Here is a 6,028-nt window from a genome sequence, read left to right as displayed (position 1 = left end):
TTTTATTGTTTAAATTGAATTTTATTTATTTAGTATAAAGTAAAAAAAAATATGATAAGATATGAGAGCGAGTAAAAAAGAGTGATCAATTATGATTAGATGTTATAAGAGAAAAGAGAGGAGTAATGAATTATGATAAAATGTTTGAAAAAGATAAGAGATGAGTGATAAATTATAACAAGATATTTAAGAAAAGTTATGGTCAAATCAAAGGTAAATTTGTAATTGAATTAGTGTGTGTTATGAGATGTAATTTTAATAAATAGTATTTATATTTTAGAATATGACTATTATAATATTTACCTGTTATTTTAGAATAAAATGTTGTATTTTAGAATAAGAATTTTTCTTATTCCCGAAGTGAACAGGAGTTAAAAGGGATAGGATCTATAATCCAATAACAGTTTCACCTACGACAAATCTATCTCGATTGGTATACTACTACTCAATTAGCAATTTGGTTGCCTTGCCTATACGCATGTACTAACCTAGATCTGCAAAGATTCTTTAGAAGGCTTATGCATTCTCCGATGATGTTCTTAATTAAGGATGGGTGGATTAGCCCTAGAGAATGCTAATAGCTTCCAAAGAGTATGACTCTAGGATTATGTTCTTCTCTATCTTAGCCAACTAGAAGCCCATCAGGGTTGCCCAAAGTTCACTCAAAAGGGTGGACTAATTTGGACATGGTTCCCAAGCAGCCCAAAGAAGGATCCCTACCTTGTTCCTCAACACAGCACCCACCCCATCTTGCTAGGCTCCATCAGCATAGGCCTCAACCGAGTTTAGTTTCACACAGCCGGGGTTAGGGGCAGTCCAAATTGGTCCACCTCCTACCATTGTTCACAAGGATCTGTTTAGCTGCTTTTTAATATTCTTTGGCTAAGTTGGTCGCCATGCCGGCAGCCAATCTCGGCTTGACCGCCTCCACAAAAGCTACAGTATTGCATTGCTTTCGAATAAACCAACCAGTAGTGTAGAAGCAATTATGCCATTTATAACAATGTCCTAGCTCGGGTCCTCATGCCACTCAGAGATTAGCCAATCCGAATCAACTCGGCTTGCCATCACAACTACGAATTGGCTCAGGTCTCACTATATGTCCACGCAGAAATTGCATGCAAAGAATAAATGAGCCGCCATTTCGCCATGCAAACCATACAGTGAGCACATATCCTCCAACTCCATATGCAGCCAATGCAGATAAGCCTTTATCGACACCCTCTTCCACATGAGCCTCTAATAGAACATCTTCACCCTTGGTGCCATCGATAACCGCCAAAACGTTTTCCACACAGCCATAGGTCCACCATAAGATAGAGAAGGTCTAGATGGACTTTGCTTGAAGTTCACCCGTTGGGTGCGACCACCAAATCCCCTTGTCGGCAGTGCTGACATCACCCAGCGGGAACGACACAACGTTGAAGGGAAGTTCTTCACACTCTAGCAATATTATCATCGCTTCAAGCATGGCCTTCGAAGAGATCAGCTACCATGAGCAGGTCGTCGAGTAGGGATTATCCCATGATTCTTGATTGCTTGCACCACGGGATAGGAGAAAGCCAAGGAGCTGAGGCAGCCTTGGTGGAGTGGCCACACCACACTTGCTTCTTACACCCCAACTTCAACTTTTCAGCAATGAGGTTGATTGTGCACCACATCCACAAGGCCGATGTGGATACCTTCGTCTCCGATGGATCAAAATTTTTGAATTTGGCGAGGAGGATTTTAACCCAAGGCGCCTAAACCTTGTTAAAGACTTTGAACACTAGCTTGCCAAGACTCGTTTTTGCCCATTCAAGCTAGAGTATCACCAACCTTTCTTCCCCCTTTACCTTGATAACCGCGTCCAAGTTGATCAAATGGAGGCCTTTACCTCCTCCTTTATCTTAGAGGAAAGATTGAGCTCACCGTGACACTGCTTCAAACACTCTGGCCGAGATATTGGTGCTGCCAAGCCTGTAGGTGGGAATGGCCAAGAGGATGGGTTTACCAGCGTGAGAAAGCAGGCTTCTCTTTCAGCTCGTGAAGCGCTTCTCCACCTTGTCGATTGGCAGTTTGTGTTCCTTTACCCTAGTCCTCTGACTTGAGATAAGCACATCCAGGTAGACAAAAGGCATGGCTTCAACCCATAGCCCCAAGGACTCACTCAATAATGACTCTATTTCTGGAGATCTATTCGGGAGGAAGATGTTAGACTTGGCTAAGTTTACCATCTTATTAAACAATGCAGAGTAGCGCTTGAGACAGGATTGGACCCAAGAGAAGGTCGTCCACGTAGAGAAGATGAGTTGGGCATCCCTCACCTAACTAGCTAGTTCCCTAATACTCAGCTTGGCGTTAAGGATTCCAGAAAGCAACTGAGAGACCAAGATGAACAGGTATGACGAGAGTGAATCTCCTTGTCAGCGGCCGCAGAACGGCAAGATCCACTTTGAAGGCTTGCCATTAATAAGAATCCTGGATTTGATCTACTACACTAACACTTTAAATGTTGATATATCATTCTTGGATGTCAAAAAGATTCTCCTACTCAGAAATGATTGATAACTGCTTAAAAATGGACACTTCATGGATGACACAACCTCATAAAGTTTAGCTGCGAGAAGGAAAAGAGGGGCCTGGATGGCATTTCCAAACTATCAGTATATCACCTTAGGTGATTCGAGGACCTCACCTGAATGCACCATAATCCTACCGAGCGTATTATTCTTTCTACTTCATGTATCTCAATAGAGTTATCTGTCATGAGCTCTTCGCCTTGCTTTCGATCATAGATCCAAGAAGGGTAGTAAACTTGGCTCAAATCTTACATGTCCAAAACTATAAACATTAATTAGACTTATGGGCTATTACACCAAAGCACCTAGACACCAAATCAGAAGCAATATATCCAATAGTTCCTCTCGCTGCGTTGATGGAAACTAGACTTTAGTTCTTTGGATACAACTTTGCAAGTCCGAGGTCGGAAACCTTTAGATTGAAATTATGGTCTGGAAGGATACTGTGGGGCTTGATGTCAACTAAAGTCTAGTTCCTCTAAAGGTTTCCAATAGTTCCTCTCGCTGTGTTGATGGAAACTAGACTTTAGTTCTTTGGATACAACTTTGCAAGTCCGAGGTCGGAAGCCTTTAGATTGAAATTATGGTCTGGAAGGATATTGTGGGGCTTGATGTCAACTAAAGTCTAGTTCCTCTAAAGGTTTTCAATAGTTCCTCTCGCTGTGTTGATAGAAACTAGACTTTAGTTCTTTGGATACAACTTTGCAAGTTCGAGGTCGGAAACCTTTAGATTGAAATTATGGTCTGGAAGGATACTGTGGGGCTTGATGTCAAAGTGCAGAATTTGCATATCACATCCTTGGTGAAGGTAATCAATGCAGCCAATATCATTAAGCTTCTTCCAAGTGAATGGCTGATGATTGGTTCCTTGTGCAGCGAAAATATATTTGTCAAGTGATCTAGTAAGCATGTCGTTAGGTTTTTAATTGTTGGCAATTATGTACAAAATATTCTAAGTATATTTTTACATATATATGAGCTTTATACAAGTCTAGAAAATCTCTGGTTTGAATAATTGTAACATTATTGGAGAAAAGCTGTTGAGTTCACACCGCGTTCACAAACGCATTTGAATGCGGGTACTTACGTTCACACAGACCGAGAGCTAAATTAACAAATGTGTTCGAACGCGGGTACTACGTTCACACAGACCGAGAGCTGCGTTCACAAACGCGTTCGAACGCGGGTACTGCGTTCACACAGACCGAGAGCTGCATTCACAAACGCGTTTGAACGCGGGTACTGCATTCACACAGACCGAGAGCCGCGTTCACAAACGCGTTCGAACGCAACTTGAAGAATTCAAGTTGTCACGTTCGAATGCATTTGGGCCCGTTCGAACGCACCTGAGATCAAGTCAGGCCATTCGAACGCACCAACAAAGTTTGAAAATCTGGGACTTTCGTGAGTATGGATAAGACTTGGATTTGACTCTATCTTGGAGATCATATATAAGAATTGTGATGCCCTAACTCTAGGGTGGTTGAAGAAGCATTATTGAAGGAGACTTCTTGAGGCTACATCGGTTCTTCAACTAATAAGGTTCTACTCATCTACAAAAGTTAATCTTTCATCTTAAGGGCTATCTAGACGAAAGATCAATCTCGATGGCTACTGAGGTTGGACTTCAATCACGAGAAGCTGTGAATTGTGGGTTCTAGCGAGCAAGACTAAAAGAAACAAAGTCGTTTGGATCGACGGGTTGTTTTGTGAGTCAGTCTTGTAACTGCTACTATTCTAGTGATTGGTTTTGATCCGAGTTTGGATCTGTGGTTTTTTTTTCATTTGGATTTTTCTACGTTAAAATCTTGGCGTTCATCTATGCTTTCATTTTTAATATTTCTTCGGAGTTTTACTTAAGCGAACGAGTGATATCATTGCCTAGTATTTAGATACATACTTGTGTCTAGGGATTTTTCACATGTACTCCAATCATATACCAAAGCTCTCTTTAATCCCTCTGAGCAAAACCCAACAAGCTGCACTACATTTATGTGGTGAATCCTACAAATTGTGGAGACTTCATTGATGAATTATTCCCCTATCTTAATAGCAACATGGTGGCCACTTAGCAGAGTGGCTTTGAAGATGGTACCAAAGCCTCCATCCTAACTTTTCTCTCAAGTAGCATGTAATTGCTATGAGGTCAGTGTAGGAGTATCTCAATGGTCTAAGTGGTTGTTGGTATCCTAGAAACTTCTCTACAATGTCGATAGATTCAAGCATTCTCCAAAATTTGTAGGCCAGGAAAATGTAAAATTGACAATGGTATATAAGGAAACCTCACTAATGCTGCAAAAAGAAACATCTTCCACGTAAATAAGATTGAACCCCTTTTGTAGGAGATCGAAGGTATTAATCATTAAACTCATATAAGCGGGAAGATATTCTATGGACTGGGGTCCTAGCAAGAAATGTGCAAGAAGGTTTAATATCTTCCACATAACGTGCCATGAAATACAATATAGCATAGACATATGTTGTTCCGTCTTAGGCAAGGAATATGGAAGTACAGTTGGCCTTTGCTTGGCCTCGCGCAGCTAAGAAACAACAACTTGTAATTTCGTATGTGCTACTATAGATTATACATCATGGTATGGACCAAATCTGGTTCAATATGAACGTAATAAAATTATAAAAAATTAGATGGTGGTAGCCTCACGAGTTAGGGTTCTAATGGCTTTAATTTCACGTCAATCAGATATCTAAATAAAAAGATATAATTAAAATAGTGGAGCAATATCAGAATGGAACAGAACAGTGAATATCCGACGTTGCGGCGGTCGTGGGGAGGTAGCGGACGACCAAGGGCGGTTGCTGGAACTGATAGTGATTATGGGTTGGAGGTAAAATTTAGGTTTCTAACTTAGATCTACTCCTAGGAAAATAAACGAATATTATTAACTTACTTCAACTTCTAATTATTTTACTTTTACTCTTAAGATAAACTCAAGACTAAATAACTTCTCAATAGATGAATAAAGCCTAACCCCTATATATATAAAAGATAAGTATAATGAGTCCTATTCGAATTTAACCCTAAAGGCTTATATGACTCAAACTAGGACTTGATTTAAAGTCTTATATGACTCAAATTTAACCCTAAAGGTTTATATGACTCGAAATAGGACTTATCTTAAAGGCTTACATGATTTAATTGAATTTACCTTAGAAGCTTACATGACTTAATTCAACCTACTTTAGTGGCTAACATGACTTAACTAGACTTACCTTAAGAGCTTACATGAGAGATAAACTTGATTTAGAGATAAACATGATTTAGCTAAATCAACCTTCCTTATCTTTCTTGACATATTTCTTCATTCTGCCATAGAAGAATTCTAATATGGAGAAACCTTGAATATGAAAGTCGTAGATCAGGACGTCTTCGATTTTCTCCAAGTAGTTTCATAATATTCGACCGATTGATGAATATCTATAGAATATTTTTCTGAAACTATGCATAA

The 6,028-nt window shown here is 39.8% G+C and overlaps 1 pseudogene; it reads right to left on the bottom strand.

Moving 5' to 3' along the window:
- Positions 1 to 2,650: 2,650 nt before the first annotated feature.
- Positions 2,651 to 4,787, bottom strand: LOC140781944 (rust resistance kinase Lr10-like; annotated as a pseudogene).
- Positions 4,788 to 6,028: the final 1,241 nt, after the last annotated feature.

This window comes from Typha latifolia, chromosome 2, assembly GCF_019914945.1.
Source record: "Typha latifolia isolate L0001 chromosome 2, TyphaL0001v2, whole genome shotgun sequence".
Classification (NCBI taxonomy): Eukaryota; Viridiplantae; Streptophyta; class Magnoliopsida; order Poales; family Typhaceae; genus Typha; species Typha latifolia.
This window is presented reverse-complemented; position numbering and strand designations above follow the sequence as displayed.